The following is a 22,500-nucleotide window of genomic DNA, read 5'->3' on the forward strand; positions in this document are numbered from 1 at the left end:
ATCTTCACTAATACCTCTCCCACCCCCCGGCTCCTCCTCCACCTGTCCCCTTTAACTTACTGTGTTTCATATACCTCTCTCTCTCTCTCTCTCTCTCTCTCTCTCTCTCTCTCTCTCTCTCTCTTGCAATGTCATTCTCTCACTCCCCTATTTCTCTTGCCTCTCTTTCTCTCAAACTTTCCCATAACGTTCCTCCCTAAAATATGATTCCTTCCTCCTCTCGACGCAGCTTTCTCCCTCCCTTTATCCTTCCATGCCCTTCCTCCCTCTCATTACATCTTCCCCTCTTCTCTCTCTTTTTCCCCTCATCGCAAGCCCTGCCTGACGGAGCACGAGAGAGCACAAGGAGAATGAGAGAACGAGGCAAGGAGGATGTAACTTGCGACCTCTGCTGCTCCCTCGGTTCGTCTGTCCCTGTTTGCTTCTCCCGCGCTCGTATATTTCACTTTAGTGCCCCGTGTCCGGCTGCTACGGCTGGTGGACACGCTGGTGACTTCGAGGACAGCGAGTGGGTGTTGTGGCAAGGTCGTATACTCGTAAGCTGAGGAGTTACTGAGAGAGGTTTGTAAGATGGTTCGGTAAGGTTGGGTCATTAATTTAGTTGTAGGATGGTCGGTTTTGTGAATTGGTGTGGACTGAAGGACGTGATGTTGGTGTATTTTGTTGGTTAAGTAACTTTTTATGTTTTTTTTATGGATGGGTTGTGTGTGTGTGACTTGTTTTTCAGTGGGAATGAACATACTATCACGCACGCACCTACGACCGCGCTCTCACATACACACAGACACATACACACACACACACACACACACACACACACACACACACACACACACACACACACACACACAACAGAGATGGAGTAAATGACTACATGCATCACACACATGCACACACACATAAAAAAAAATATATATATATCAGTGAGGGGATGAACGATTTTTACACACACACACACACACACACACACACACACACACACACACACACACACACACACACACACACACACACACACACGAGCCGATCATCAGTCACCCCCAAACAATAACGACGTAGCCAATACAACCTTCCATCAACACGTCAACTGATCGGCATCACAACACACCTGCCTATCCCCCCTTCCTTCCCTCCCTCCCTCCCTCCCTCCCTCCCTCCCCTCCAGCCATACTACATACACAACACATTACCATGCCAACTAATTTATACACACCCTCTCCCACAAACAATACCAGCATTAGAATAAACATCCTTGCTATTTTTTTCCAACCTTCCATCACAAACAGTAGCACTGAATCACACCTTCCTGATCCTCTTTTGTACCGTGGATGATGTAAAGGTACTGTAGTTAGTGTATTGAATTCAAATACCTAGTAAAGGCCTAAAACTGTTCCGGTTTGAAATCCCATGTAATCCCCTGTAATCCCTTGCCTTGTTATGCATTGCACACGACAACAACACATTGTACGTTGAAGTAATACGACCTGTAATTCCCTTCCACACGACAGACAAAATAAATAAAAGCGAACACAAAGGAAGAACAATCAATAATCTTTTTGGCTTTTACAAAAGTGCTAGTAATAAGTAGAAAAGTGACACAGGGAACGGAGAAGACACGAATATAAGACAGTATATAAAATGTGAATATACAGAGGAACATGTAGAGAACATAAAGGAAGAGCAATGGTCATAACTCTGTCTCTTACGGTGCTATCAGTAATAAGCAGAGAAGTGACTTGGGGAGTAGAGAGGAACACAAAGGAGACAAAAGGTGGATATGCAGAGGAGCGTGTAGATGTCAAAACACGAATGGAATAAATATGACAGTAATGGTGCGTGTGTGTGTGTGTGTGTGTGTGTGTAGTGACCCTGGGGAAAGAGGAAGTAACAGAGACTATGTCACAGTAACTAGCAGAATCCCTGTTATTGTCTGCTGATATTAATCTGATGTATTACCTGTCCCATCCTCCTTCCCTCCTCCTTTCTGCACACTTTTACTCTCTTCTTTTCTTTATATCTCTCTCCCTTTTCGATTTGTCCTCCTCTATCACAACCTCCTTCTACTCTTTCCTCTCCACTTTCCTTTCTCCTTTCTGCTCATCCCTATATCACATCTTCTATATTCTTTCCTTTTCTCCCTCTTCCTCCATCTCCCTTCCTGCTATTCCCTCTACACTACGTCCTCATTTCCTTACACCCTCCCCTTTCTAACCCCTTCCTGCTCATCCTTTACTCCCCTCTCCACAATCCCCTCCACTTTCCATCCCCTTTTACCTGATCTCTCTCTCTCTCTCTCTCTCTCTCTCTCTCTCTCTCTCTCTCTCTCTCTCTCTCCTCTCTCTCCTTTTTCTCCCCCTCCCCTTCCCTCTTCGCTCTGATGTGTGCCATTGCTTAACTTGATGGATAATCCCCCCCCCCCCTCTCTCTCTCTCTCTCTCTCTCTCTCTCTCTCTCTCTCTCTCTCTCCTCTCTCTCTCTCTCTCTCTCTCTCCCGTTCCTATCCTCTCTTTTTTTCCAACATATATGATTGGTGGATCGTATGATAGAGAACGCTTCTGATTGGCGCTCGTGAAGGGAGGGGAGGGGAGAGGGAGGGGGATGGGGAGAAGAATGGGAGAAGGGGGGATGCTGGACCAGATATGAACAAAACATTTCAATTCAGTCCAACGAGAAGATTACATTTGGGAGAGGGAGAGAGAGGGAGAGAGACAAGGGGAAGGAAGCTTTTTGGCATATAGGCTTGTTATATGAAAGGCAGTTAAGAGGCAGCAAGACAAGAGGCTAAGCAGCATAACCACATTACAGCAGCACCAGATAGCAGCACACGATGGCACATAACAGCACGGCGCAGCACATAACAGAGGCCATTCACTGCCAAGTTTCTCTCCACTTCCTTGGCAAACTTAATAAAATGGCCTTGTTCAGGTTTAGAGTATAATTTCAAACGACACCACAGAGAGGGGCCTTCGCGCTGACACGGTTCCTCCTCAAGCTGAATATACTTAAAAAAAAAAAAGTCTGGTATGAGGTTAGAGTATAATGAATGGCGATATTGACAGAGTGATCGAGGGAGTGCCAAGCCATCGATGCCTGCCTTATTTCTCAATAGTGAAATCTTGCAATGTTAATCAAATAGACTAATAACGGAGCCACATGAAGATCAGCCGCCGCAGCTGCTCTTCGTGTGTGTCAAGTTAGAATATACAAGGTAAGATTAGGTTAGGCTATGTTAAAGATTAGTTAACTTAAAATAACCGACGTATCCTAGCACACAACAAAAAAGGGCTTGGGGTGTTAGTCGCAAGGTTAGACAGACTAGGTAGCGTAACATGACGCCATTCTAGCCACACACCCAAAAGGCAAGATTAGATAGACTAGGTAACGTAAAAAAAAGGCTTGGGTTGTTGATCGCAAGGTTAATTAGACTAGGTTACGCAAACATAACGTATCCTAGCACACCAAAAAAAAAAAAAGAAAGAAAAAAAAAGAAAAGGCTTATACTCCTGATCTTCATGTATTCCTAAGACACTTTCCTTTCACTCTCTCCGCAGTAGGACGGATGTGGCCACTAAGAGCACCCACTAATTCCTTCCCTCTAGCAGGAGCACCCGCCGCCGCGCTCCCAAATACAAGTAAGGCGAAAAGAACAATTTCTACTCCTCATTTCTTTTTCTGGAGGTAATCTTGACAGGTCGTGGGGGCGCGTCACCCCAGTGGGAGGCGTCGCCCGGGCAACGTCGACGCAGTGGAAAAGGTTCTCTTCCTCGTTAGGGTGAAAAAATAGGTAACATGAGACGGACAGACAAGTCAAAAGAGGAGAAATTGATGGAAATACGCGGAAACGAAAGAAGGTGAGCAAGAGAACATCCGCTAGAGGTAGAAAAAAAAACGAGAGAAAGCTAGATGAATCACATATTATAAAAAGATTAACATGTGACGCCAGAAGGAAGATGTGAAGCAAACAAAATGCCGCAGGAATGAGAGAGAAAGACGAAGAAAGCAAAGCATACGATTTAAAAATACTGAGACATTACATAAAATAAAAACTTAAGGCGAAAGAAAAATGAAACAAGAGAGCAGAGGACAGACGTGAAATGAACAGGATGCCACGAAAAAAAAAAAAGAAGAAAAAAGGGGAGGAAAAGAAGAAAGGGGTCGGACATTAAAAAAGAGAATTATATAGCAGAATAAATTAATAAGAAGATTAATAAGAAGGATATAAAAACTAACATGTGCAAAGTAAACAAAGTAAAAAGAATTTCATATAGATAATGAAAATTCTTAATAAAACAAAACATTACGTAAGGGAATAATTAAAAAGCAATAGAAAACAGAGTAGAGCGGATACTTAGGCAAAGAGCAATTCCTAAAAGGATGACTCGGAGAGAGAGAGAGAGAGAGAGAGAGAGAGAGAGAGAGAGAGAGAGAGGAGAGAGAGAGAGAGAGAGAGAGAGAGAGAGAGAGAGGAGAGAGAGGAGAGAGGAGAGAGAGAGAGAGAGAGAGAGAGAGAGAGAGAGAGAGAGAAACGAACCAACAGACACCAGTATAATGAAACAGCAAGAAGTTACATAAAAGTATAAACAAAAAGAAAGATAAAAGCGAGGAACAAGAGAGAGAGAGAGAGAGAGAGAGAGAGAGAGAGAGAGAGAGAGAGAGAGAGAGAGAGAGAGAGAGAGAGAGAGAGAGAGAGAGAGAGAGAGAGAGAGAGAGAGAGAGAGAGAGGACCTAAAGTTCAGACGAATTCTAAAGAGGATAAAGTCAAATGGAGAGGATTGGGACTGCAGAGAAGGGGAAAAGCCTCCCCCTCAAGTGTTTTGGTTGAGAAGAGGCCTCAAGATATCCATTAAGATGCTCAGCCAGTGTGTGGCGCCGCGCGGGGGAGAGAGAGAGAGGCAGGGGCAGAGGTGGGGACAGATAAAGACAGGTAGGACAGCCCCCGGACACGCGATAATCAGGGACAAGACATTAAAAGACTCCGGGAGGGAAGAATATGAAAGGAAGGAGGAAAATGGCTAAAAGGTGACCCGAGAGATGGAGAGCGGAAGACGAAGCGGAGGGAGATAAACAGTGGAGTGTAGGACGATGGCTGAGAAAAAAGGTGATGTAAAGGAACGGAGAAGACGAGTGTAGAAGGGAAATAGCTGCAAGGATATCTGTGAGAGGGAGATGAGAGGAAGTGAAGGCAAGCAGTGAGATAAACGGTGAAGGAAAGGATATCTGAAGGACAGAGAAGAGAAGAGAAGCCAAGCCAGGAGATAAATACGTTAAATGTAAAAAAGAAAATAGAAAAGACGGAAAGTGACGTGAAGGGATAGGTAAGAAATCTGGATAAAGAAAAGGAGATAAAACAGTGTGAAGAGCGGATGGACAAAAAAAGTGACGGAGGAATGAAGAAGAAAAGACAAGGAAGATGAACTTTATAAATGGTGGGAAGAGAAAGGAAGGAATGTACATTATGAATAAAGGGAATGGAGATCACTGTGTTGTCTGCTTCTGTGTGATGAAACAAATACCAGTGTAGGAGACGCCATTTAATTTCGGAAGTGCATTCATTATACGGATTGAAGACCTGACGCTGAATCATAATGCAAAGAGGCTCATGACATTTCACACGCACACACGCACGTACACGCACACACACACACACACACACACACACACACACACACACACCTCCCAACACACGATACAAAAACCCGAAATTGATGGGAAAAGAAAAAAAAGTAAATAAAAAAAGAAAAGAAGTCAGAAACACAAAAAGACAAATAACTCACAGTGGCTACAAAAAAGCGAAGATGATGAATCAACTCGGGAGAGAAAGAAAGGAAAGAAAAACCTGAAAATGAAGCGGAAGGAGGAAATATACGAGAGATGCGCTAGAGAAATTTTTCCCCTGTCTCAGAGATATTACGAGGCGGTCTTATAGAACCAGCAGAGGCGTGTGGAAGGTAAGATTCGCACCTCTGATCTCCTGGTAATGAGCTCCCGCAATGAAGACGGAAAGGCGGCCGCGGGAAGTGGTCGGCAAATTGAAAAAGTTACTCCTCAAAAGGGAAACATAAAAAGAAGAAAACGATCGATCATTTTCCTTTCAGTGAGATCACGCTGAAAATAGTTTGTCCCCGCGCCTACCCCCCCCCCCTCTCTCTCTCTCTCTCTCTCTCTCTCTCTCTCTCTCTCTCTCTCTCTCTCTCTCTCTCACAATAGATAAAAGTAGTACTGTACATGACACTGATTTTATTTGTGGCCCCCCAAAAAAAAGTCAGTATAAACGGAATATTTATAGCGTTAACTAAATGCTTTATACATATAGACTGTTTTATTTATTTTTTTCACCCTTTTTTGTGGTGAAGGGTTTGCAAATATATGGATATAAATACACGAGCGACTAATGCGAGTATTAATTTGGCAACTTTTATGCGGTGGGGGAAAAAAAAATGCAGCATCGGATTGTAAAAAAACGTTCACTGCGCTGACAGAAACGTTTCTAGTCATAACAAACGTTGGGTCGTCCAGGAAACTAAGAATTTGTAGCATGGTGTTGTAAATGTTCACTGTACCAGCCACTAAAACGTTTCCGTACCAAACATAAGACATTTAGACAACAAAACTTCCTTGCCACACATATTTTCTTATCAATTTGGGAACGTTTACGCCACAGAAAAAAAAAAAAAAGGTTGCTGCATTGTGATATGAACGTTCACCGCACTGAGTACGGATTGAAACGTTTCCCAAATCAGTTACAAAACGTCACAGGTTAATAAACGTTGTCTCGGTCAGAAACTTAGGCCTACACTCACTGGTCACTAAAACGTTTCTCAAGACCAAACGCGGAACGCACGCCATAACAAACGTTCCCTTGGCAAGAAAGTAACTGCAGTATGGTGTACTAAACGTTCCCGGCACTGGTCACTGACTGAAACGTTTCCGAAGCCAGACCCGACACAACACGACATAAGAAGCGATACTTCAGCCAGAAAATAAATACCGCAGTATGGTGTTCTCAACGTTCCTTGCACTGGGCACTGAAACGTTTCCCAAGAGCAAACGCAGAACGCCACTGCATAACAAACGTTGCTAGTTTACAAGGCGAGGGATACGCGCCTGCATTTTATTAGCAGCGGCGCGTTCAAGGCAATCCTGGCTGTGGTAACGCTTGAGTCCTGATGAGAGTTAGATCTTTCCATTTTCATTCTAACGCCTGCAAGTCCTGAGAGCGAGCGTCACGTGAACGAGTCAAGATTGCCCGACGCGGGGAGGCGCCACGCACAGGTTATGGGTAATGCATATTATTTGCATACATTACCGAGCTGCGGCCCGCGATTTACAAACTCAACGTGAAGCTCAATGTGGATGTTCCGAATTGAGAGTGTGAGGACCGCAGTGAGTACAGGCGCGTTAAGGGAGGAAATTGTGATCGACGGTATATTGAAAAGGGGAATTTATAATGGAAACTGGTAAAAAAAAAAAAAAAAACTTTACTTGACTTGAAGGTAAATATAGATGTTCCGAATGGAAAGTATGGAAATTGCGATGAATGCAGAGACACTGAGGGAGGAAATTATAATTCACATTATATTGAATTAAAAAAAAAAATAAATAAATAAAGGATAAAAATATATATATAAAAAAACTTGACTTAAAAGCCTGAATATAAATGTTCCAAACAGTGTTATGACTGTTAGTGTTAGAGGCGAGGCGAGACGAGTGCAAAAAGCGTTCAGGGAGGAAAGTTTGATCTATATTATACAGAAAAACAGACGTACAATAAAGTGCATAAAAGAAATTGAGGCCAAGGGTGTAAATTTCGAATGAGACGTATTAGGAATTAGTAAATACAATAATATTAAGAGAGAGAGAGAGAGAGAGAGAGAGAGAGAGAGAGAGAGAGAGAGAGAGAGAGAGAGAGAGAGAGAGAGAGAGAGAGAGAGAGAGAGAGAGAGAGAGAGAGAGAGAGAGAGAGAGATGGAGAGAGAGAGAACGAGACAGAGACAGAGACAGAGAGAAATACCAAGGAATCCAAAGACACCCCCAACCCCAACCACACACACACACACACACACACACAGAAAAGACCACCCCGTAAAGCCACTACCGAGCCACACAAAGCCAGTCAGATTTACACGCTCCACCTACAACGACGTGTGTCTGGCCGCCGCCCTGACGAGTGAGCAGCCCGAGGAGGGAGGGAGGAAGAGGCAAGGAAAGGCAAGAGTTACGTAACCGGGGTGGAAGGAAGGAATGAAGGAGGGGGAAGAGGACAGGGAACAAGGACATAAAGGTTAAGAGGGAAGATAGGAAAAACCACAGGGAAATGTTGAAGGGAGGGAGGAAGGGAGGGAGGGAGGAAGGAAGGAGGGAAATAAAGAACGGTATGAAAAAAAAAGAGAAAAGAAAATGTCGGAGAAAACAACAAAAAATAAGACGGAAAAGAAACCAAAGAGGAAAAAAAATGAAGAATTAAAAGGTTAAAAAAAAGAAAAAGAAACAAAGAAAGAAAAGTGTTAAACAACAGGAAGCAACAACAAGAAAACATTAGACGAAAATAATAAGGCAGAGAGAAAGGAAAGAAAGAAGGAACGAAGAAAGAAGATAGGAAAGGTCACAAAGGAACGTTGAAAAAGAGGAAGAGAGGAAATACGAAAACGAGTGAAAGAATGCCACCAAAGTTACTGCCTGATAAGTAACAAAGGCCAAGGTAGAATAAAAGGCGGGAACGAAGAAGGAAATGGAGGAACAAGGCAATGAGAGAAAAGAAAAAGAAAATACGTATAGAAGATAGACGGGGGACTGAACAAATTGGAAAGAAGACAGGAAAAAATGAAAATATAAGATAAAAAAAAGGATGAGATAAATGTTAAAAAGGCAAGATAGAAAGTAATGAATAGAAGAACGAATGAAGAAAGAAGGTAGCCGTGATAGAAAACACGAGGATAATTAGGGTGCACATGAATGAGACAATAATGTATAAGGAAGGAAGGAAAGGAGGTCGAAAAGAAAGATGAAGAGGAATTGGGGAGAAGGAACACGGTAAAATAACAGGATTTGTTTTAGAAAATGAAAAAAATATGCAAAACAGAAAAAAAAGTAGAAAATTGGGAAAGCTGAGAAAGATATAATCGGTTGAAGAGAAGAAAGATAAAAAGAAACAGTAAAAAAAAGCAAATCTCAGAAGAAAAAAAATAACATTAGGAACAAAATAAAAAGTAAAAGAAAATAGAAAAAAAACCCGGCGAAAACAGATTAGGAAAACTACGAAGAGAAAGAGAACGAAGGAGAAGGTGGAAGAAAAAAAAAGAAAAAAAGAAAAAAAAAGGAAAAAAAAAAAAAAAGGAAAAGCTGGTGCAATTTCGCAGGTAAAAGTCTGATGCCGAATTACAGCTTGACGGCAGTGGTGGTGGTGGCGGTGGTGGCGGTGGTGGTGGTGGTGGTGGTGGTGGTGGTGGTGGCTGCGAAGACCGTATTTGTCAGGGCGTTGCCGCGACTGTTTCCTGCGAGGCATTAAGAAGAAAACGAACGACCCGATGTTGTACCGCCGCGGCCATGACCAACGCACCACGACCCACGGAGGAGGAGGAGGAGGAGGAGGAGGAGGAGGAGGAGGAGTGTGAAAGGTGTGGAAAAGGAGTAAGAGTGCAGATAGGCAAAAAAAAAAAAAAAAAAAAAAAAAAAGAAAGAAAGGGAGGAGGAAGAGGAGGGTGAAGGCCACATGATAAGAATGGAGGCATGTGGAGGGGGAGAAACGGGATAAAATAGGAGGAAAAGGGGGAGGGAGAGGAAACAGGAGACATGAAGAAGCGGGCGAAGACACGGAGGATGATACAGTAAGACATGGAAGAAGGGAGGAGGAAGAAGAAGGACACGGAAGAGGATGGAGGACGAGGAGGAGGAGGAGGAGGACGGGAAGTGAGAGGAAGAAGGTTGAAGAGGAGCTTAAGTCGCCATCAGGGGAAGAGGAAGAAGCGAAGAAGGGCGAAGAAGAGAAAAGAGGAGGAGGAGGAGGTGATGGCGTGCTGTGAACCAATCAGGGCTCAAGATACCGTAAATTGGGTCGCCAGGAGCATAATCAAATCTTAGTGAGGGTTAGAGCGTCCACAGCCGCTACTTTTGTGTCTCCTGTGTCGCCTCCTTGGCCGCCGTTGCTCCCAGACACAGTACCTTCCCCCAGTCTTATGACCACATTCTAAGACACTTCCGCCCTGCACCTCTACTACTTTCAAAATGCTCTAGTTGAAGTTACAAGGGCATTCAAAGGTGTTTTTAAGGTTATAGTGACAGATGAACAAGATTTCTACGTTCTTAATGAAACAAACACTCTTGGAAACTCGGCTAATCATCTCTGTGGCCTTTAAAAATTGTCGTGGTGCATGAGAGAACCGAACGTTTCTGAATACTAGTGTTGGGAGGTCATCGAATACAAGACAGACGGGCAACAACCACTGCACTGCGTTCGAGTCTCCTTCCGCCCCTGAAACCTTGAGGCATGTCCAGGGAATGTTTAGCTCCAGCCGCAGTATTGAGCCGTGTCGATTTAGTGTCGATTTAGTTCCTCAAGTTACGATGCAAGGTAATTAGGATTCGACCTACGCGGGTGTATCTCACAGTCTTGAAGGTTTGTTGGGGAATACTGGTGTGTCCTGAACTAGCCAAAGCTGCCTCAGACTTTAGGGATAATACAAAAATAAAATCAGTCTTTGTTTAAAAATAGTTGGAAAGAATAAGGGCAAAATAAAAAAAAAAAAAAAAAACTGCACTTTGAACTGAACACTGCCACTCAGAAGGAAGGGAAACTACGATACAGAGAAATGGATAAAGACAGCACAACTTTAACTCTTTCATTGCAATACGAGACAATTAACAACACTAGAAGTAATGCATGAAATCTTTCTAAGCATTTACAAGAAAGTGGAGGATGAAAGAAGAATACATTTTTGTATTTCTACAGAGTTTAAACATTGGAAGTGACCGTAGAGCAAGTATTTGCAATAGAATCATATAAAAATCATGAAAACAAGCCTTCAAAACTTAGAATCCCTCGTTAGAATTACCATATACCTTCATAATTTACATAAAGGAACAAAAAGAAAAATACAATAAAAAAAAAAACATCTTTACTCTAAGGAGATTGTTTGTGAGCTGATGAGAACCTTGACGTAACAACATCCTCCTCTCTTCCTTGCCTTGCTTTGCTTTGCTTTGGTGAGTGGCGTCACTGCCCACGTCTCGCCCTCACCACACGCGGTCACTGGTCTTCGCCGTCCCTCGCTCCTCGCCACTCCAAGACGCTGGCCTCGCAATATCGTCTGCCTGGCTGTGTCTGGCAGGGAGACGGCACCCGGGCGACGAACAAACACACAGATGCTCCATGTAATGCCGCGTAGTCTGTACGTTTGTATGTATGACCACATCGCGAACTGCTGTTGTTGTTGTTGTTGTTGTTGTTGTTGTTGTTGTTATTATCATTATTAACATTATTATCATTATCCTCATCATCTTCAACATCATTAATCTAATATTACAGTTATTATTGGTTTCTAGAAGAAGCGCTCGTTCGTTCGTTCGCTCGTTCTCTCTCTCTCTCTCTCTCTCTCTCTCTCTCTCTCTCTCTCTCTCTCTCTCTGGTAGTTCTCCAATAACAACAACAACAACAACAACAACAACAACAGCTACTACAACTGCTACTACCACTCATTTTCTTGGTTGGCCTGAAGTGGGTGGCGTGAACAAGGATCGCCTCAGGTACTATAGAGTCTACCTACGTATGTATCCTCTTTAATTAACGCTACAGTGAACGTGTATCTGTGCGTGTCCGTGTCCAATAAGCACAGTACACAGATCCGCTTAACAAATGGGTAGATATTTGAATATTCTTTGGCGGAACATCATCTGCTTATGTTTCACGGTAGTAAGGGGGAAGGGCGAGGCAGGAGAAGGGGAGGAAGGGCCCGGTACTGCTGGATGATGGGTGACGAGGTAGAGGAGTGCAGTGAAAGGGAGGTAAATGGGATGAGGGATGAGGGATGGGGGAGGAGAATGAAGGAGAGGGAAAGGGAGGGAATAGGGATGAGGGAGGTTGGCGCGTGGAATGGAGGAGAAGGAAAGGGAAGGAGGAGAGAAGAAAAAAGTTTGGTAGTGAAAGTAAAGTAAGAATAAAGACAAGTATGATGAATTATGAGATGATGTTTCTCTCTCTCTCTCTCTCTCTCTCTCTCTCTCTCTCTCTCTCTCTCTCTCTCTCTCTCTCTCTCTCTCATCGTACTAATGGGTGCAAACCTCCACCACCGTGTAAATAATGAAGAGAAGTGTGTAAATATTTAGAGTTATAGGACCAAACCTCAAAATTTATGAGGTAATGATAGCAATTAGTAAATATGCCGGGAACAGCGGCGATGACGGCTGAGGTGGTGATGGTGGTGGTGATAGTGGTGATGGTGACGGCTGAGATGGTAATGGTGGTGGTGGTGATGATGAGAAGAGGAATAATTTATCTCTGAATGTCTGGAATCTTAGATATATTTCCCTAACACTTTTTACCTCTCTCCCATTCACTTCTAACCTATTTCCCGAACACTTTTCACTTACCTATTCGCTTTCATTAAATAAGTTCCCAAATAGCAATTTTCGTCCCCATCTCCCAAACTGTATTTTTAAGGGAAAGAAGGACCACATTCAAAAACATCTGAACGCATTATCTCAACTCCTTTCAGCAATCTCTGGTGGAAGTTATTGGAGTTTTCAAGTTCGGTGTTTTCTTGATTCTTGAGGTCGTGTAAAAAAAGAAGAATTCCGAATCATCAGGATCTAATAGAAGTTACTTGAGTTTTTATGGATGTGTTAATTATTCCAGTGACCGTTTAACAGGATTCTGGAACATAAGAGGAGAAAAACGCCAATGAGAACCCAAATGAAGATCATCCCTGTGGCCTTTGAAAATAGTCTTGATGAGAGCCTTAGCCCTTTTACTGTTGTGATCATCCCTTGTTAACATTCACAGAAAAGTAAAAAATATTTGCATAGAAAGATAAAAAAAAAGACAGAATAGGATATGAATCTCTTCTTTTTAAGGGTTAACATTCACAGCAGTTTGAAAATTAATTGTATGAAAAAAAAAACAAGAGAAAATGGGAAATGAACTCATCTTTTTCAGGGTTTACGTTAACAGCAGTGTAAAAATTATCTGCATAAACACAGTAAAAAAAGAACAGTAAGTGAATCTCGTGTTTTCCAGGGTACTAGGTATTTGAGAAGCTAGCACCTAAGTATTTTAAAACATGATGATTACTGGGACCCGCCGTCTGGCAGTAAAGAAGGTTAAGGGTCTCAGCACAAGAACCAAACACTTACCTAAGACGAAGCCGAAGTCAGTGCCGTGTCCAGAAGTTGAGACGCGTCCAACATGGCGACTCCTGCGGGTGATATAAAATTCTGTTACGCTGGAACGAGATGGGTTGTGTGAGGTCAGTGTGAGGGAGGGACAAGATGGAGGAGGGTCTAATATGGAAAGGCGAAAGGGAGGAAGAAGAGAGGCAGGGAGAGGAAAAATGAAGGCAAGGAGGGAGGGAGAGGAGGCAGGTGGAAGGAGCAGAGAAGATTGTTGGGTAAGAGAGATGAGAAGTGAATGATGGCTATGAAAAAAAAAATGAATGAGTTCATGAAGGAAGGAGGTGAAGTGGGAAGGAGGGAGGGAGGGAGAGAGAGAGGCTAAGAGTAAGGAGAAGCCATGAAACCAAGCTATCAAACGAAGAGACGAAGGAGGGAAGGAGGGAGGGAAGGAAAGGGAGAAAGAAGTCAAGAAGGGAGAAAAGATGATAGGAAGGAAAGCTGTCGAAAAGAAAAGGAAGAAGCAAGAAAAGGAATGATTAAATAAAGGGATAATAAAGGAGCAAAAAAAAAAAATAGTAGAAAAAGAAAAGGATAAGAGAGAGAGAGAGAGAGAGAGAGAGAGAGAGAGAGAGAGAGAGAGAGAGAGAGAGAGAGAGAGAGAGAGAGAGAGAGAGAGAGAGAGGAATAACCTTTTCTTCAGTATCTAATCAGACACCAATTGAAAACTTCCTTAGGCTTCGTCAGTATTGCTCCCAGAAGTTCCCTACCTCCTCCTCCTTTTCCTCCTACTTATCATACCCAAATAATTCACCAGAACTTTAATTCATGTAAGCGGAGTAGACTTAAGTAATGGTGATGGTGGTGATAGAAGTAGTAGTAGTAGTAGTAGTAGTAGTAGTAGTAGTAGTAGTAGTAGTAGTAGTAGTAGTAGTAGTAGTAGTAGTAATAGTAGTAGTAGTAGTAGAAGCAGCAGCAGTAATAGTAGCAATACCGTATAGCTACGACTTCAAAGTTTTCTCATTAAAACAAGTGCAGACTCGTGATGAACTTAAAAAAAAATGATAAAAATTAAAAAAAAACTTTAAAATGATCGGAGAAAGGTCACTGTATCGATCCGTGCCATTTCTGTAATTCGTGTTAAGTTTACCAGCTCTTGTATTTTATTGCTCTGGCGAATCCTACCTTGCACCTGATACACACCTCTTTCTCTCTTTGTTCTGATTAAAACTTCTTTGTTTGTTACCTAACTTCCTCTTCATCTTTATCCTGATCCAATTTACTTCTCTATTTTCAAGCTTCTTATCCTTGTTATTGCGTTCTTTCCCGTTCCTCTCTTTTTTTTTTTCTCCACCTACTTTTTCTTTGTTTTTATTTTGTTTACTTTTCATCTTCCAGTTTATTATTATTCTTCCATTTTTTTTTCCATTCCTGCTATTTCTTCAACTCGTCACCTAATTTCGTCTTCGTCGTCAGTCTAATCCTTTTTAACGTCTTTATTTTAGCTTGATGTTTTATTCTGTCTTTTTCTCCACGTCCTTCTCTTTTCCTCCTTATTCCTTCATAATACCACCTAATTTTCTCCTCTTCTTACTTATTCTAATCTTCTGTAAGCTTTAATTTCAGTTCTTTATTCATATTCTCATTCTTCCATTCTCTCTCTCTCTCTCTCTCTCTCTCTCTCTCTCTCTCTCTCTCTCTCTCTCTCTCTCTCTCTCCTAATTCCACGTCCATCTTTACTCCTCATTCTCTCTTCACCTGATTTCTTTTTCGTTCTTATTCTAATCATCTTTATGGGTTTATGTGGATCTTCCATTTTTATTCTGTCTATTCCTCTCACCTCACGTTAGTCTTTAGTCCTGCTCATTTCCTTTTATTTCTTCACCTTATTTTGCCACCATCTTTTATTTACGTCTTTGTCTTGGATCAATCTTTATTTATTTTTTGTTTTGTTTTGTCATCACATCTATCTTTACTTCTGCTTTCCATTCCCTTGTACCTTGATAACGTCTTTCTCTCTAATCATAGCTCACCGGCACTCAATTCCTCTCTCTCACCTACTCTCGCTCTTATTTCCATTCCGTAATATCATCCCAGCCTCGTCCTGCCTTTCTTTTATATGATTTCGTGTTTTTATTTATTCCTGGTCTATTAATAATCTTGAGCCACTTTTCATCTGTCTTATTTCCTATTCCTTACCTAGAACCATTTTTACTTGTTTTATTTCCTAACTTTTTTTCATCTATTCTTAGTCTGATTGTATTCTTGAACTATTTTTTCTATCTTATATTCTATTCATTATCTGTCTTTTTGTTTATTACTCGTTTATTTTTGTTCCCTTTCTTTTTTACGTGTTCTTTTCCTGCATTTTTTTTATTTCCTTAATGCTGGTTTTCTCCTTTAACTATGCTGTCATTCACCTATTCTGCTATATCTTTTATGCATTACACTTCCTATCACTTACCTATCCTACCTTCATGTGTGTTTCCTATACATACCTATCCTATCCCCTAATCTTCTATCTTTACGTATCATTTTCTATTCCTCATTCATCCAGCACATATTCATCACCTATCCTTCACTCTCCTATTCCTTATCCCCTACCTATCACACCATCTCCCTCTGCCCTCAGAACGTACCTAACACTTCCCTATTCTTAACCATATCCAATTTCCCATACCTCTGACACTTCATATCTTTCTCCTCCTTTTTTTTTTTCCCTTCCCAGAACCAATCATCTCATCCTTTCTACGCTCTACTTCCACTTTCCATCCCTTCTCCTCCTCTTCCTCCTCCTCCTTTGTCTCATACCAGTGGGTGGCGACGCTCGATCAGTCATATATAGAGGCGTTGCGTCCTCTCAATCATCTGTTTTTTCCATTGACTTCACGTATAGGCTGTGTGTGTGTATGTATGTGAGATGAAAGATCCAAGTCAATGTCCGCTCTCTCTCTCTCTCTCTCTCTCTCTCTCTCTCTCTCTCTCTCTCTCTCTCTCTCTCTCTCTCTCTCTCTTCCCCTCTGTATATTACTCGCAGATTCATCAGTCTATTTCCCTTCCTTTCTTTCCTTTCCAGCTGCTCCTCATTTCTCTCTCTCTTTCTCTCTCTCCCATCCGGCAATCACGGAACTCCAAAGGTTGAATCAGGCGTGACATTGGCTGGGCCGCTTAACTTTTCATCGCAGCAAAGATATACATTATTCACTGCCAGATACCTAGCCCATCTGTCACGGTCAAGCTTCCTGATGAATTGCACAGGTGAGTAGGGAATGTTTTTCTTTTAATCTATATATATATATTTTTTTTTTTTTGTCTCTTCTGTGGGGAGGTAAGAGAAGCTTGATGTACATTCGTCTGTAGGAAATAAAATAACACTCTATTTACAGCATGGAAATGAAGGATAGGCAGGAAGGGAAACACTCCTATAGACATGGTGAAAAGAATACCTCATATTTAACGTAAGAATTAGGGATAGATTAAACAAAACGTCACCAACAAAGAGCGAGGGATTTCAACTAAGACATCTTAGTTATAGCCAAGGATAAAATCTGGCTATTAATGAACTATCAGCTGTGGTGGCTGCTGTATCAGTACTAATAGCGGAAACAGAATCTTGGGTAGGCGAGAGTAACATTACAGCGCATCATTCATATGGACAGCACTAGTGAAGGTTGGAATGGAAAGATGAGTACAAAGCAACATTTACAAGGAGGGAAGAATGATACACAATATCAAGAGTACAAATAGATGCGGCGAGCTTATCCTTTACATTTGATACTGCCACCCTAACACACACCTGGGGAAGCACAGTGTCTTAGGGAGTCTGGCGAGGTGAGGAGCAATCCCAAGCATATGTGGAGGGATGGAGAGGACACTGAGCCACCAGGATGAAGGATGAAGGAAGGAGGAAGGGAGCCATGAACCATATGAAGGAAAGCGGGGAGGAGGGAGGAAGAGAGAGAGAGAAAAAAAAAAAGGAAAGGCGGTCAAGCGGAAGGACCATGAGCCACCTGGAGGAAAGAAGGAAGGAAGGGGGAAGGAGGATGAGGAAGAGTAGAGGAGGGGAGGAGGAGGAAGAGAACATTTTCTGCCCCAAGCCGTAAAAGAGGACGCGCAACGAAATAGCCGCCTCCTTGCTGGTCTTTTATTGGGGACATAAAGGTCAACGCGAGGATCCCCCACTGCAGGAAATTCTCATCTCTGTATTGCTGGTGCGGCTGGCGGCTCGCGGCTCGCTCAAAAATTCAATCGTGTTGCTTTCCCTCAATTGGGGTCAGTTTCCAGTGCCTTTGTACACAGAAATCCCTTGGTATCACTGGCAGACTGGCGAAAAGGTGCAAAAGGTGCAGTTTTCTACACTTCACCACCACCAGCGCCACCACCACCACCATCACCACAGTCAGAAGCGATATAAAGGTGTTTAAATAACGTGGTTTTCTCCGACTCACCCCCGCGCCACCATCATCACAGACAGGTAAAGAAGACAGGTGTTTTAGAAAGTTGCTCCCTTGCCACCACGAACAGGTACAAGAGATAAATACTTAGAGATATTTTTTTCTTTTTTATCACCACCACCACCACGACGACCACGAACTCAAAAACCTAAATTCAGACACACACGCAGGTACGAGCACGACAAGAGTAACAGAGCAACGACCACTGCCTAGTAGAAATGATTTTGATATTCTATTGTACTTTTTGGGTGTATATCGGCAGTTTAATATTTCCTTCCTTTTCTACACTTGGACAGTCTTTATATATAAACAAGTGGAAGGAAAAAGAAAGAAAGAAAAATATTGCTCGTTTCACTAGTACAGGCAAAAAGATTACCAATTCTAAGCCACAAATAAACTCCAGGTAGATGTAAATTAAGGAACCATCTCTCTCTCTCTTTCTCTCTCTCTCTCTCTCTCTCTCTCATACACACACACAAAATGAAAACTCCGCGCATTACAAAAAAAAAAAAAAAAAAACAGAAAAATTAAACTGCATGCAATCTTTCTATATTTGGTGCATGCTTTGATTCCGCCAAATTGCCAGTCACAGGAGCCAGTTCGTTCATCATGTGCTGCGGGACCAATGCCAACTTGATTCACAGCCTGGTCAAGCTTAATCCGAAAAAACACCCACGCTTGAAATTAACCTGCAACTGAAAATGGGAAACAAAAAAAAAAAAAAGGAAAAATAAAGGTTGCACCACTGCCTATCTCTACTGTACACTCACTCACTCATACACACACACACACACACACACACACACACACACACACACACATGTATATATCTGCCATCCTACGTGCTGAGTGAAAATAAAAGAGAAATATTCACATGTACGAATACTGAAAGAGACGAAAGAAAATGTTTGTATTATGAAAAATGACACTGTTTATTGGTGTTGTCCTGTGTGAATGTGTGAATGTGTGTGTGTGTGTGTGTGTGTGTGTGTGTGTGTGTGTGTGTGTGAGGAGGCAAGAACGGTAGGAGGTCGTCTTCTAACTTCATACAGCAGCAGATGTTACACAAGATGAATGGACGGGGGTTGTATGGTATATATCAAAGGAGGATGGGAAGATTATGACTAGGGAGGATAGCCTAGCTTATCATCTGCAGGAGGAGGAGGAGGAGGAGGAGGAGGAGGAGGAGGAGGAGGAGGAGGAGAAGGAAGAGGAGTGGTGGTGGTGGTGGTGGTGATAGTAGTAGTAGTAGTAGTAGTAGTAGTAGTAGTAGTAGTAGTAGTAGTAGTAGTAGTAGTAGTAGTAGTAGTAGTAGTAGTAGTAGGAGCAGCAGCAGCAGAAACGGAACAGCAATTGCAGCAGCATGAGAGAGAGAGAGAGAGAGAGAGAGAGAGAGAGAGAGAGAGAGAGAGAGAGAGAGAGAGAGAGAGAGAGAGAGAGAGAGAGAGAGAGAGAGAGAGAGAGAGAATCCCTTTGCATGTGTGTATGTCTGTATGGAGGAACAAGATATTCACCACGTCGCCATGAACACAACACCTCTGCACACCACACACCATCTTAAAACAAAGCACTGTAGCAAACATATCACTATCCCTGCATTAAAAGCGCACACAATAATGGCGATGCATGCACACACCATCACGGATTTCAGAGCGATGGAAATGTACATCGTGTTATTACTACTATTAGTCGTAAAAAAGCAAAAAAAACTTAATGCATTCTTTCTATTTTTTGTTAACAACCTCGCATTAAAAATTAGCAGGGCATTATTGAAAATTTCTTTTGGCGCTAATTATGTAAATGCGCTAAACCACAATAATCCTGGTGTTCAAAATGATACGATTATGACCAAGGGTGGGAAGGGATGGGAAGGGTGGGGGGGGGGGGTGAGAAGGGGACGGGAGGGGTTCGGGATATGGGGACGGGAGGTGGCGGAGAGAGAACGGGAAGGCGAGAGTATCACCGACACTCACTTCTGTTTCCATTTCTTAGTTTAAATTTTGTTATTCAGATGTTATAGATTGTGTGCTATGCTACTGTGGCTACTTAGTACGAAAACTTCCTCCCAATATGCTATACACTGTTACCATTACCGCCTCGTTATATTTCACGTTACCACAGTTGTTGTATTCAGTACCGAATGCTTTCTATGGAGGTGTAAAGAAAAGCTGATATGTTCTTATGCTCATACACTATTTCTGCAGTGATATTTATAGATGTTGGTGTTGCGACAAAGGTTAAAGGGCGAATATTGTTTTATGTAAGTAAAATAATAAATGCAACAAATCTAGACATCTTTTCAAAACGTCGTATTCATATATCAGGGATGAAATGTTGCGGATGTGATTAATATCAGAGAAAAATGAGGAATGGCAGGAAGAAAAGAAAGGAATAATGTTAGGGGAAGAAAATGCAAGAATTAATGGAAGAAATCTGTGAAAACTAAGAAGAGAAATGATGGAACGAAGAGAAGGAAAAAAAAGTATGTGATAAAAGTGAGAATAAGAAACGGAGGGAAGATGCACACACACACACACACACACACACACACACACACACACACACACACACACACACACACACACACACACACACACACACACACACACTTTTTGAATTCTTTTTCCTGTAGTTATATTTTTGTAAGCAGCATTTCGAGCATTTTTTTTTCCAATATATACCACCTTCCCAAGACTCTCTCTCTCTCTCTCTCTCTCTCTCTCTCTCTCTCTCTCTCTCTCTCCCCCCAGTACGTTTTCCTCCAGCTTGTTCTTCACACACACGACGGGTCACCAATGAAGACTTGCGAGGGCTTGGGGACGCGGCCTGTATGGGTCCCCTGAGCGGGTTAGCGCCCAATAACTTCCTTAGGTCTCTGCCGCCTCACGCTGGGCTGATCCGGGAAAGTACTCTAAACGGTGGGCGCCTCTGATAAATGTGCGCTCCTGTGAGGTTCCCCGTTTTCTGTTCAGTGTGTTATTGGTGGAATGAGGTTAAAAGGAGACATTCTTCATTGCCTTGGGTCGTTTAGTTGTTTGCGTGTTTATTTATTTATTTTTTATTTATTTTTTAGTGGAATAGTGCGTTGTATTGTGGATGTAGTTTATTTGAGTTTGATTGTAAATGAGGTGGGTTTGATTATGTGTGATAGTTTTTCAGTGTAATAGTGACAACATTGCTTTTACTGCTGCTACTACCGCTACTAGCTACTACCACTACTACTACTACTAACATTACTTTCCTCTTATATTTTTTTTTCTCCGTGCGAGGGGAAAAATTATGTTCCATATAGTAATAAGTGGAAAAAGTGCGTCTCTCTCTCTCTCTCTCTCTCTCTCTCTCTCTCTCTCTCTCTCTCTCTCTCTCTCTCTCTCGTTTCCTTCCCATTTTTTTTCCTTTTTTTTCTCGTGTTTTATGCTCGCCTTCTCGTTACCTTTTTCTTTAACTCTTCCCTTTCCCTCTCTCTCTCTCTCTCCTCCTCTCTCTCATCTCTCTCTCTCTCTCTCTCCCTCTTCTCCCTCTCGTCTCTCTCTCTCTCTCTCACACACACTCTCACACAATTGCAGGAGGGAAGGAGGCAGGGGCGGAGGCTGCTATCTCTACAACCGTCCGCCGGGGGATTGATGCTCTCCTGATGGCGTGCAAAAAAATGCCTTAATGATCCCCGAACACGATTTACGGGCGAGTCGTGAGGAAGCTGGAGTCCCGCGGCGGCCTAAATGTTTTCAAGCACACGCACACACACACACACACACTCACACACACACACACACACACACACTGATATGTTACCATTATTTACTAAAAATTCGTGTCTCCTTTTTTGTTTATTTTGTCTGTTTTTTTTTTTTTTTTTATGCTTTGCTAACAGTATCGTCTTTTAACACTGAATATAGAACAATTTTTCCTCAATGATAATTTTCCGCGTGTTTTGAAAAATATTAAAGTTGTTTTTCACTTCTTGTTTAGTTTTATGAAGCCAAATATTTTCTCTTTTTTATTCCGAAGTATAAAATGTGTTTTCTTTGTTTCTTTTTTTAACACACCAACTTTTCTCTACAGGTTTCCGTAATGCTTTGCTTGTTTTCATCCTCTAGTTGTGAAATATTACAACTCATTCCGTTGACAGAGATGTACAGGTAAAAATGGAATGAAAATACAAAGACAAAAAATAAATCAGTAGAAATACAAAAATATACAGAATGTCTATGTGGAATTAAGAATATGTAAAATGTATATACGGGTAGAAATACTAATACACAAGAAAATATATACAGGTAAAAAAAAACGGATGCATAAAAATAGTACAAAGGTAGATTTAACCAAACGTATAGTACTAGGAATTCAATTATTTTAGAATCAGAGAGAGAGAGAGAGAGAGAGAGAGAGAGAGAGAGAGAGAGAGAGAGAGAGAGAGAGAGAGAGAGAGAGAGAGAGAGAGAGAGAGTTTGCTTGTACACAGTTCTAGAAACACCTGAGGCTGGTGTTCTTGTTGTGCCCTTGTTTCAGGACAAGCTCTGATGACCTTTAGCGTTCTCTCTCTCTCTCTCTCTCTCTCTCTCTCTCTCTCTCTCTCTCTCTCTCTCTCACTATGAAAGCCTTATTTATTCTTTCTGCTATTTCTTGTTTGCCTGAAGCGGTCACATGAAAAACAACCTCCAAGTTTTCGTGACATAAAATGTATTCGGTTTGTGAAGGGATTACAGGGGATCCAGGGGGACAGACG

At 42.1% G+C, this 22,500-nt stretch overlaps 1 protein-coding gene across 7 annotated transcripts in view; it reads right to left on the reverse strand.

The window, feature by feature from the left end:
* The window catches only part of LOC135112046 (uncharacterized), a 241,685-nt gene that overhangs the window by 152,502 nt on the left and 66,683 nt on the right, over positions 1-22,500 (reverse strand). For all 7 annotated transcript variants that reach the window (XM_064025914.1, XM_064025916.1, XM_064025915.1 and 4 more), the window contains one exon: positions 13,345-13,406. The gene's annotated coding sequence lies outside the window, so the exon portion shown is untranslated. The remainder of the gene's footprint in view (positions 1-13,344; positions 13,407-22,500) is intronic.

This window comes from Scylla paramamosain, chromosome 23, assembly GCF_035594125.1.
Source record: "Scylla paramamosain isolate STU-SP2022 chromosome 23, ASM3559412v1, whole genome shotgun sequence".
NCBI lineage: Eukaryota > Metazoa > Arthropoda > Malacostraca > Decapoda > Portunidae > Scylla > Scylla paramamosain.